The following is a 12,177-nucleotide window of genomic DNA, read 5'->3' as shown; positions in this document are numbered from 1 at the left end:
CTCCCCCCACCCCGTGTTTGGGGTCCTAGTAGAAATGGTTCTTCTGAGCATATTCAGCTCTCCTCCAAGGGGCTCTTAGACTTTGTTTTTCTCTGACATCTGGAAAACACGTTGAGCTGGCTTGAAAGACCCAAAGTCGCCAGGGTGCGGCCAGTGCTGGGCAGCCCATGCCACTGGACAGGGGATTCCTGGAGCTAAGCATCTGCACACCTGCACCCTGGGGACACTAATGCAGAGCAAACAGCCCCAAACCAGGAGTCCACAGGCCCAAGTTCCAGTGCTGGCTTCCATGTTCCCATCTGTCAAATGACACATCTAGGTGCGATCAGTGGGTTTCCAGTGAGACTTACAGTCCTGTCCCAAGTGCCTAAGGAGTTTTGGGGGGAGAGGGGGAGGTCTCCCTCCCAGCTTTCACCAGAAACACGTTCCCTTTTCATCTGTGTTGTATGATGGTGTCTCCCATGAGACTTCAAGGAGAAAGTGTTCTTCACTTACAAAGAATTTGAAATCACTAGAAGGGGTGACCTCTCGCTCCTAACCTTTATAAATTTACGGCCGGTTAGGCTCTGAGCTTCTCAAGGACAGGGGCCCTGCCTTGTCCACGTCTGGCTCTCCAGGACTTTTTAAAGTCAGCGCTTAAAGGGATGTTAGAAGCCAGTTCCTAACCATGCCACCTTGGACCAGCCACTGCGACCCTCTGAGCCTCAGCTGATACATTTTTAAATGGGAATTGTAACCTCGTCTCTGGCATTGGGTGGCTGTGAGATTCTCAGGGAAAGCTCTCAGCACAGCCCCTGGCACATAATAAGTGCTCAATAAAAGGCAGCCGAATGTGGGAAATGGGTGAATGGAGGATGCTGGAAGCTCCTGGTGCTTTCCCCAGGAGGCATCTTCAATCTCACAACCCAGCGTTTCCAAAGCAGTCTGCATTTTAAATATTTAATCATTGCCCCCCTGAGGTTTTTTTTTTTTCTGAATTGTTTCTTCTCATATGTAATCTGCAATCATTTCCCCCCAAATGACAGTTCATTAAATGTTGCACCGAGCCTGATTGAATTTGTTTCTCTTTGCAATGATTTTCATAGAATAGATTTGAAAATCCTAGGAACGTCCTTTGGGGGGGTTGAAGAATATCCTTCCGACAAGCTGCCCCAGGCCACAGCCAGCCTCTAGGAGTGTCGTCAGCCAAGGGCTTGACAGGCCAAGGTCCTCCTTCCCTCTCCCCAGGAATGCAGCTGGCTAGGAGCTAGAAGAAAGGAGTGGTACTGACTCTCTCCTCACCACCCTCTGGGGGTGGGGGGAGGGGGGAAGACATAGATTCTAAATGGCTATGCTGGGAGGGACCTGGGGCAGAGCTTCTTGGGTGCTTCCTAGCCCGGCTTTCCAGAAAACAGCTCCCTGGAATAGATCCTACCAGATAGGGAGACTGCTGAACCCTCATCATCCGCCTTCATTTTTTTTTGTTGTTGTTAATTAAATGATAGTAATATACAATACTAATAATTACCATCCATCCGGGAGTGTTTTCTTGTGTGGAAGCTCAGGTTGTGAGGGCAGGTAAACCCAGGTTCCAGGCCTGGTTTCTTTGTTCATCAGCTGTGTGGCTTTGGGCAAGGCACTTCCCCTCTCTGTGCTTTTAGACTCCTAATCTTTAACAGGAGGAAAGTGCACCTTGCCAAGCACTGTGACAAGGACTTTCGAACACGGCTCACTTAAGTTTTCTAAGGACTCCATTAGGTAGGGGTGCCTAGGGAGCCTGTTTTTACAGAGACAGAAACCAGAGATCCACCCAAGATCACCCAACAAACAAAGAACTGAAGTTCAAGCCTTTCTCCTTTCACTTCCTTTCTCTTTTCGCCTCCAGCTGTGGGTTGGGGTGAGGCTCAGAAGTCCTGGGGCCAGCCTGGCATTGAACTTTCCGGCCATGTGGCCTTGGCCAAGCTGAGCCTTCCTGGTCTTCCTCTTCTCAAGGGGAATGAGAGCACCTACCCCCCCCCCCCCCCCCCGCCCCACACCGGGTCACTTATAAACACCAGGGGAGAGGACGTCTGCAAAGGGGGCTTTGGCAACCAGAAAGCACATCACAGGGGCACCTGAGCGGCTCAGTCTGTGGAGCACCTGACTCTTGATTTCGGCTCAGGTCACGATCCCAGGGTTGTGGGATTGGATTGAGCCCTGTGTCGGGCTCTGTGCCGAGCATGGAACCTGCTTGGGATTGTCTCTCTCTCTCTCAAAAACAAACAAAACCCACGGCACATACCCAATGTATTTTATTTATTTTTTTTTTGAATCACCTTTATCATCCACATAGAGCTGCTGAGATCACATCTGTGAACTGCCTCCATACCTGGACGCCCAAACCTGCGTAAGAAGAAAAAATGCGTTGGTCCCCGCCCTCATTTGGACGATTGACAGGGAGCAGTCAATACAACCAGCAAATTTTTAAATTTAAGACAGCTTGTGCAACCCTCCTCCACAGACAAAAGTGCTGAGGTCAAGCTGCAGTTGGGCAGGGGCGACCCGTCCCAGATCTGCCAGCACGGTTTGCCTTTAGAGTTTAGGGAAGTTTGGGTCCTGCTTTTCCCAAGTCAGTGTTCTGCTGGCCAAACGTCTTGCCTCATTGTGCTCCAAGCTTTGGTTGCTGGAAAATACCCCCTCTGCCCTGTGAGCTCTTAGTTCCTACCTCTCTGCTCCAACCCAAAGCCTCTTGGGCCCACCCTTCTATGCTCTCGTGCAAGCAACCCGTAGGGTTGGGTCCACGGCCAAGGGCCCTCCTGCCCGTGAGCAGCGGACGCCCTGTCTGGGTCGCTAAATCCAGCCATGAAAATAAAGGTTCTGCTCAGCTTCCTTGCAGTGCCCGAACGTCACCGCCCTGGGACTCTGGGACGGACAGACCTGGGCTGAAAGGTCAGCCCACCGTGACCCTGGGCAAGTCACCGAGTCTGCCTGAGACTCAGCTTCCTCCTCTGTGAAATGGAGATACGAGCGAGCAGCCTCGCGGGGGACCGGGAAGGTTAATTGAAGTAACACGCGGAAAGCGCTCGCCTAGGGCACACAGCATGCGGAGGACTGTTGCACCTACCTGCCTTGCAGACCAAGCCTCACCCATACATGAGGCTTGGAGAGCCTGCGGTGTGCTCCAGGGGAGGCAAAGTTACAAAGGCCGCAAGCCAAGAACTCTACGGAGCTCCCACTAAGTCCCCAGCGCCTTGCTCAGCACGGTGTCTGTGTTAGTTCCTCTCAACAACCCTTTGAGGAAGCACCTGCTACTGTCCCCATTTACAGAGGGGAAACCTGAGGCTCAGAGGTCATTACTTGTCACTCAGCTGGTGAGCGCGAACCCTACGGCAGGCATATTCCAGAGCCCAAGTTTCTGTATCCCGACTCACGCTACCTCCTGCCCGTTATCTCTGTGTTCGTTCAAATAACCCGGAGGTTATTAGCATCATCCCCATTTTACAGATGAGCAAAGTGACGAAGTCAGGTTCAGACTGGTGGAGTGACTCACAGAGCCGTGCAAGGGCGGGGCTGGAAAGATCCCAGATGCGCTGCGACGGCCGGGACTTATTTACCTTTTATTACAGAGCACTTGCCACCCACCAGGTGACCTGCTAAGTACTTTCTGACTATTCGCTATTGTCATCATCCCCGTTTCACAGGTGGGAAAACTGAGGACAGAATGGTTGAGGACTTTGACAAATGTTGCTTAGCTAAGAGGCAGAGCTGAGATTCAAACTTGAGGAATCTGGCTCCAGGACCCACATCTATACTTTGTGTGTGTGTGTGTGTGTGTGTGTGTGTGTGTGAGAGAGAGAGAGAGAGAGAGAGAGAGTCAGGGGATGTGAGTGTTGGTGTGTGTGTGTGCGTGTGTGTGCTTGTATATATCTACGCTGATTAATGGCGTCTCTATTTTTCTTTTCAGAGTGAGGCTGATTCATTCACTTACCCAGATGAATGTTCACATCTCGACTGACTTACTTAATGAGAACAAGTTCATGTGCCAACATGCGAACTGACCCTCAAGCCCCTTCCGCCGAAAGAATTTGGACCGTATCTCGTTCCTGAGTTAACAAGCCCTGGATGAGGATCGCTTGTTTTGCACAGCGATGCCTGCTGGCCTCGGCTAGCGTTCTGACAAGAGGGGGGGTGTGAGAGCTCGTGAGGGAAGACGGGGAAGAAGGACCCCCACAGGGGAGCCAGAGGAGAGCGTGGCACAGTTTATCAAAAGTGATTTTACCCCACCGGCCGTCTTTGCGGACGAGGAAGCCCACGGATGGCAGCGGGGCGGTGGCTCGGCCAAGTTCATCGGCTGATTTACAGCGGAACTGGGGCCGAGGCCCGTTTGTCCAGCCGTCTACGTCTCTCCTTCTAGTCCTTCTTCTTCTTCCCGGGTTTCCTCCTTCTCCGCCACTCCCTGCCTGATTCCTTGCTTTTTATTCCAAATATGTAAGTCTCTAATAAACCTACAGACAGGCTGATGCCTGATTTATCCCCAGTTGCAGAGGAACCAGAGCCAATTATAAGGTGGATAAAAGGCCCCATGTGCAGTTTTTAGAAATGCTTCCCCAGCACAAACAGCTTAACTCCGTAAAGCTCCCCCAGAATGTTTGCTCAGTGCCTCCATTTTTTAAGAGGCTGACCTTTGCTACAAGACCTTGGGTCCACTCAGATGATTGCAACATTGCAGGTGGTGGCTCCCCACCGAGTGTGCACGAACCAGCCACTTTGGGACAGCCTTGCCCCGGTGTTTAGCGCTCAGGGTCTGGCACCTGGTAGGGGCTCCATAAATACCTAGTGAACGAAGGCATGAATCAGATAATCAATAAGGGTTAGCTTTAGCAAAACAGAATGAGGAGATTAAAGCCTCTGAAGAGAGAAACTATCAAATAGCATATGCTCCCTGGCCAAAAAGATCTTGTTATTCTGATCAGAGCTCCCTGTTACCAGAGAGATCGTGCTGCATGTGGGGGCACCATCCCTCAAAGTAGAGGTTCTGTCCTTCCGGTCCATACCTTAGAGTTTCGCCCGTGTGCCAGCAACTATGCTGGGTAAACACTGGGCGTTTAATAGTGAATCCGACAGACATGGCCCTGCTTTTATGGCGCTCACAGATCACGGGGAAGGCTGTCTACGCTGGGATTTACTAGGCATTCAGCTGCCCTGGGAAGACAGAAGTGAGCCCAAGGCAGGGAAAGACCCCTGAGACCCCACTTATGGGAACAGTGGGTAATTCTCCCCTCCCGAGGGGCCCAGCCGAGGAAAGCATCTGCAGTTTATTGGAGATAAAAAACCCCGAACAATCCATACCCTATTTTCTATAGTCCGGAGCCACTGCCCCTAAAACAAACTAACTAACAAGAACTCAAGGGACCAGTTAAGCCCCAGGACAGCTCCCTGGAGCCCCGAGTACACCCAACACCTGGAGGCGGTCTGGGGGGCTGGGGTCGGGGGTTGACCACACTGAACATCAGCAAGTCGAGATTCTACTTCCAGCCCTGCTGGCGATGGGCCAGTGGTGCACTCGTGGCCTGGACGAGCCCCTGCCCTTTCTGAGTTGTCCGGGTTGCGTGAGATGAGCCCTGAGTCCCTTCCAGCTCAGAGCTTCTGCGGCTCTATGAAGTGCCTCTCTTTTCCCTGTCCTCCCCGCCCCTCCGCCTGGCGTCCTTCCACTTAGGATCATGATGTGCCCGGGTTGTCCTGCGTAACTCTCAGTAGTGTGCGCCCGCCCTCAAAAGCAAGCTTCCTGGGGAAGTTCTGGCCACAGGGCGCACAAAGACTCGGCCGACCCCAGGCTGGGAGGGGACCGCAGCTTACGCTATTAGGCCCAGAAGTGAAAAGGCAAAAATACCAGTGCCGGTGGTCTATGGGGAGCAGGAGGGCACGGGGCTCAGGTAGACCCTGCCTCTCCACACTTGGCCTTCCTGTGGCTTGCCAGAGACGGCGATCCAGGCTCTTTCTCTGTGTCATCCATAGGGGAGTCCACTTCTAGGAGGTGTTTCCCCACAGAGCACCCCCACCCCTACACAGACCCCTGAGAACCAGGGTGGAATACTGGTCAGAGGTCAGGCCTGCATTTGCCCTTGCTGTTTTCAGAGTAAAAGCCAAAGTTCCGACAATGACCTACCAGGCCCAGCCTCATCCTTCCCCCACCCATTGCCTTATATCATCTCCCATCTTCCACCTGGCTTGCTATGCTACAGCCATAGGGGCTCTTGGCCATTCCTCCAACACCAGCATGCCAGACACGTTTGCACCCCAGGGCCTTTGCACTCGCTGTTCCCACTCCCTGGATGCTTGCCCTGGATAGCAACATGACTCACAGTCTCATCTCTCCCAAGGCTTCCCATAAAGGTCACCTTTGCAGCAAGGATTACCCTGCCCACCCCATTTAAAATTGCAATCCCAATACCACTAATCCTGCCCTCGTTTTCATAGGACTTGGAGTCTTCTAAGGTTCTGTCTCATGCGTTCATTCATTCTGTTAGCAGATAAGCTTGCTGTGGAGGGAGGTCACTGTTTTGTTCACTGCTGTATCCCTGTACCTGGAACGATGCCCGGCACAAAGAAGACACAGGATGGGGAATGAACGAATGGATGGATACTTCGGACCGGGGCTCACTGAGAGCAGAGGCAGTGTTGGCCCTGACTGGGGACTTCCCGGTGCTAAGCCCAGTGCTAGGCACCGGAAGCCAGTTAGCTGTTCCATCAGTGAGCTGCCATCGGTGCGACAGGAGCTCACAGTTACTCAGCACTCACAAGGCCAGGGGCTGTTCTCAGTGCTTTGGATTTACGAAACCACTTAATCGTTGCAACTACACTCAGTGCTGGGGCCTGATATCAGCCCCACGTCCAGAGGGGGCACAGAACCCTGAAGTGGGTTTCCCAAAGTCTCAGTGCTGGCAGGTGGCAGAGCGGGGCTTGGGTTCAGGGGCCTGGGCTGTTCTCAGGGAGCCCACAGACCGATGGAGGGGACAGACACCACTTTGGTGACTTGCGTGGAGACCAAAGGACAGTCCAGGCATGCCGAGGGAGCAAAGAGGAGACCCTGACACCAAATACAACCAGAGAGGCCAAGAAAGGCTTTGCATGAAAACTGACGCTTCATCGGCTCTTAAAGGACGTATAGGAGTCCGCCAGCAGATGAAAGGGGGAGGATGTCCCGCGTCAAAGGGAGGAGGGTATGAAACAGCCTGAGAACCTTCTGGGGATTGCGAGGGATTCATAACGATGAAATCATGGGATGCCCGTGGCAGAGGGCGTGGGAAGCCAAGCCAGAGAAGTAGGTAGCAACCCGTGAGTGTTAAGCTAAAGAATTTGGCTTTATGAGTTTTGGAGGCCAGGGGCTTAAGTGGGGTAGTGAATTCATTCATTCATTCAACAAACATTTTTAAAATGTTGGCTATGGAACAGGCACAGTCCCACACCTGGGACCTGCGTTTGGAGCTCACTTCTAGGAGACAGGAAAGGTGGCTGGCTCAAATCCTGACTCACAGCAGAGGTTCTATGGGTGACCGCTAATGGAATGCATGAATGAATGAATGAACTTCATTCCTCTACCCAGCTCTCTAGGCATGAAAATGAAACATCGCATAGAAGCTTTGCACCCTATTCCTCCAAGCACCCACTCCTCTGCCCACCCCCTACACAGGAATGACAAAAAGAGAGACCCATTAGGACCTGGGTAGACTTCCAGAGACCATCACCAAGGGCAAACGCCTCTCCCCTGCTCAGGTTCATCATTGGCCCTGGTGCTCCTCACAGAGGAAGACAACCTGACCCTTGCCTCCTGGTGCCCCTTCTCCCTGCCTGGGCTCAAGTCCCCAGGACAGTAAATCGCAGGACAGAAAAGACAGGACAGGCGAGCTTGCTTGTTTGTGGGAAGGTTCATTTTCTTCTTATTATTAAATGTTTATTTATTTTTTAGAGAGAGAGAAAGAGAGAGACAGAGCGCAAGCAGGGGAGGGGCAGAGAGAGAGGGAGACACAGAATCCGAAACAGGCTCCAGGCTCTGGGCTGTCAGCTCAGGGCCCGACGCGGGGCTCGAACTCACAAACCGCGAGATCGTGATTTGATCTGAAGGCAGCCGCTTAACCGACTGAGTCCCCCAGGTGTCCCTGTGGGAGGGTTCATTTTCAAGCGGGACTTAGAAACGGGATTTATTTTCTTTAAATCTCCTGCCTGCCCTTTTGCTTCAATTTCCTCTAGTTCATCTTTTGTTTACAGAGGTCTGTTTGAGCCTCCCGGGGACACACGGAGAGGCCCCCCAAGAGGCAGGCAGGCAGGCGGGCAGGCAGATGTTTATCGTGTGCCTAGAGCATGCAGGGCAGCATCCTAAGAAGTCACGTCAGAGGGCAGGCCAGGAGAACGAGAGCGACCGCCAACAATGCTCTCAGCCAGGAGCTCTGTTCCCAGCTCTATGCGTGTCAGCTCACTGAATCCACAGACAGCTCTTATCAGCCACTCCTACGATTACAGTCCATTTCACAGAAGAGGACCCTATGGCTCTGAAGGGAGGGTTACTTGTCCAGGGCACAGTGCCCTCGACCATGACTCTGCGACAGGACAGGAGGCCCATGCCTGGGTCTGGGGTGGGAGCGGGTGGTTAGTAGCAGGTGCGACAGGGACTATCTATGTGCACCTGCTCACAGCATAAGCAGAGCCTGTTCATGGACAATGTGCGTGTGGTTATTTCAAAATATGTCCCCAAGTCCCTTCAAAGGTAGAGCCTAATTCCCTTTCCTTTGAGCGTGAGCCTGACTTAGTGATTCCTTGTAACAAATAGAACGTGACAGAAGGGACTACATGTGACTTCTGGGACTAGATCATGAAAGGCATCTCAGCTTCCTCTTTCCTTTCTCTGTCTCTGCCTCTCTCTCTCTCTCTCTCTGTCTGTCTCTGTCGGTCTCTCTCATGACTCACTCTTGGGAAGCCAGCTTGCACGAGAAGAGGTCCATGTGGTGAGGAACTGAGGCCAACAGCCACATGGGTCTTCCATCTTGGAAACAGGTCCCCCAGCCTCAGTCCCGCTTTCAGATGACCACAGCCCCAGCTGACCTCTTGACCACAACTTCACAAGATGCCCCAAACCAAACAACCTGGCCAAACATCATGAATCCCCGACCCACAGAACTGTGTGAAAGATTGCTTTATGCCTCTAACTGTGGGGCTGATTTGTTTTTGCAGCCCTGGATAATTAACGGAGGGCGGGCTGGCCTTGGGAGGGAGATGCTCCCAGGACCTTAGGGCGAGGAGGGCAGAGGAGGGGGCTCCATGGAGGACGGCTGTCCCTCGAGTGGATGCGTTGGATGTAAAGGGACTATGATGATGATGATTTCGGGGGGGGGGGGGTTGCCTACACTTGCCGAGTTTCTCCTGCTTTACTGGCATCGTCTTCATAACAGCCCTGTGTAGTGAGGATTCTTCATCACCCTCTACTTAAAGATAAGGAGACAGAGGCTCAGAGGGGTCAAATGTGCTCCCTGAGGTCACAGAGTCCATGTGGAACAGTCAGGACTTGGCCAGGGGCAGGCTGAACCCAAAGCTTGTGCCCTCAACCACTATGCTGCCTTGAGATGGGGAAGCGTGGTATTCAGAGGGATCTCAGGGTGGGGGAACGTGAGAGAGGGCCAGGTGGGTTGGCAGCAGTCTGCTGCTGGGGAAAGAAAGAGCTGGAAGTACTTGGAAGCAGGAAGCAGGCTTCCAAGTCCAGCCATGAGCAAAGGCCATGTGGGTGGTCACGACAGGGACAGGGACACCTTCCCACCGTGCTAAATGGCCCCAGGAAGTAGGTGGCTCGGGTTCACAATGTGTGCTGTTGCTGCGGGAGCTTAGGGTTGGCCCATTTGATGGGGTAAAGCAAGGCCGGCCCCCAACTACAGTGAAATACTACGGAAATGCATTTCCCCCTCATGGGATAGTTCCAACATTAACACGCTTCTTCTAAAGCTTTTCCACCAAAGTCACTGCCATTTGAAAATGAGTCCCCGGGATCGTCGGGGTCTAGCCAGGAGGAAGGGGCAGGCAAATAGGGACAAGGTCCACCCAGGGCCTTGAAGGATGACCTGGGAGGAGCACCATGCCTTCCACTCACCGTCTTTTGGTCAGAACCTGTTCGGCGGCCATGTCCAGGTGCAGAGAAGGACGGGAAATGCAGTCCAGCTCGGGAGCCACCTGCAGTCACGAACATACGGAGGAAAAGGAGACAGATTCGGGGCGCCACCAGCAGCCTCTGCAACAGGGGGATACTGGATGAGGCTTGACCCAACAGGCAGGACACTGTAAGCTGAATCCAGACTGACCCCCTTTTTAACCTTTGAAAGGTAATGGACATCTTCGAGAACCTTGAGAACGCCCCCCGGGAAAATATGCCTACACGTAACTGTGATGGACTGAATGCCCCTGTCCCCTGCCCCTTCCCCACCAAAGGCTATGCCGAAGCCCTCATTTCCAACGGAAGGGGAGCCTTTGGGAGGTAATTAGGGGGTGAGGTCTTGAGGGTGGCACCCCTGTGACGGGGTTGGTGCTCTTCCAAGAAGAGAAAGAGACCCGGAGCTTCCTCTTTCCACCACGGTGAAAAAGCAGCCATTTGCAAATCAGGAAGACGGTCCTCACCAGACAGCAAACCTGCGGGGACCTTGACCTTGGACTTCCCAGCTTCCAGAAGGGTGAAAAATAAACGTTCAGTTGTTTAAGCCACCCAGTCGATGGTATTTTGTTATAGCAGCCCGAGCCGACTAAGACAATAATTTTGCATACAAGCTCAGGAGCTTTACGAAGCCTTTGGCATCCATGCACTTCAGGTTAACAATTCCCAGATGAGAAACGGTTTATAAATGTATTAATCGTTGCAATTTAGGTCTGAGCTTCCCAGCAGCCAAAGCAAAAGGGGGATAGTGGGTTCTATAGCTCTCATTTGTCTCAGGGGTTGGGGGGGGGGGCGGCGGGGAGAGAATTACCAAATCCTTTGAAAAAGAAAAATCTCTTTCCTGGCACCATCGTCTGGGAGAAATGTATCTTTGGGCGGGAAAATAGTATCTCTTATTTTGCCACTAGGCTGGAGCGCGGGTTGCCTGGGAATCCCAACCTGGCAAGATGGCAACACCACCTTGAAATGCAAAACACGGCCAGCCTCCTTTCCCCAGGGACGCGCTGTCTTCCGCCCCGGGGCGTAAATGCGGCTCAGAGTTTTGAGGCAGGTTGCTAAACAGACGCACACGACATATGGAAGACCCCGGGGGTGCAGCCGCCACCGGGAACGGCTCCCAGCCGCCAACCTGCTGCCGCCGCCACCGCTGCGCCTTGCGGTCCCCACCCCACAGCCCAGACCCACATCCTGCCTGGCTGCCCTGCGAAGGAGACCAGGGGCAGGGTCGGGGTGACCTTTCGGGGAGCGGACAAGGGTCATCTCCAGGGCCTTCGCGCGGCAGGGGACAGGCGTCCCGGGGGGGGGGGGGGGAGGCGGGACCGGGAGGGGCAGGGGGCGGGGAGTCCGCCTCCCGCTCAGCCCCGCCCGCCCCCTCCCTCCCCCTCCCCCCTCCACCTCCCCTGCCCAGCTCGCCTTTACTGACTCTGGTTTCTTTATTTCCTTTCCGGGGTCTTTCTAATTTTTTTCTCCTTTTCTCTGCCGGTCTCTGTCACCTGGAGCTCTCTCCGTGTTACCGTCGTGCTGATGGGGACTCGGCCCCATCTGTGTCCCACCAGCCTGTCGTCGTGTGGTGTCTGTTTCTCCCCGTATCTGCCTCGCTTCTCCTCCTCCTACTCCCTGGCTCTTTCTGGCCCTTTCCCTTCGTCTGTCCACCCCCTTCTCTGTGAGTCTGTCCGTGTCGTTTTTCTGTCTTTTGTGAGTACTTTCTCTGACCTGACACTGACTCCCTTCCTTTCCTCCTCTCTGGTTTCTCGGTCCAGCGGCCCCACTCCTTCCCTCAGTCCCTTCCTCCCCCTTCTTCCCCCCTCCCCCTTTCTCCCTCTTTCCCCCCTCCCCCTCCTCCCCCTCTTCCCTCCCTCCCTTCCTCCCTGCTCTCTACCCTCCCTCCTTCTCTCTTCCCTCCCTCCTTCTTCTCTCCCTCTTCCTCCCCTCCCCCTCCTTCCTCTCTTCCCTCCCTCCTTCCTCCCTATCTCCCCTCCATTCCCCCTTCCCTCCCTCTCCCTCTCCTCCACACCGCACTTCTTCTCCTCCTC

The 12,177-nt window shown here is 53.8% G+C and overlaps 1 long non-coding RNA gene across 1 annotated transcript; it reads right to left on the bottom strand.

Annotated features, from left to right (window-relative positions):
* Positions 1–2,265: 2,265 nt before the first annotated feature.
* Positions 2,266–11,954, bottom strand: LOC125918498 (uncharacterized). The gene is made up of 4 exons (XR_007456459.1): positions 11,568–11,954; positions 10,091–10,170; positions 4,641–4,791; positions 2,266–2,361 (listed from the first exon to the last, which is right to left on the bottom strand). It is a non-coding gene; the product is annotated as an uncharacterized LOC125918498 (long non-coding RNA).
* Between the last annotated feature and the right edge of the window lie 223 nt (positions 11,955–12,177).

The sequence above is a fragment of the Panthera uncia genome, unplaced genomic scaffold, assembly GCF_023721935.1.
Source record: "Panthera uncia isolate 11264 unplaced genomic scaffold, Puncia_PCG_1.0 HiC_scaffold_903, whole genome shotgun sequence".
Taxonomy (NCBI): domain Eukaryota; kingdom Metazoa; phylum Chordata; class Mammalia; order Carnivora; family Felidae; genus Panthera; species Panthera uncia.
The sequence above is the reverse complement of the archived record's forward strand: the minus strand, read 5'-3'. Positions and strand labels throughout refer to the sequence as shown.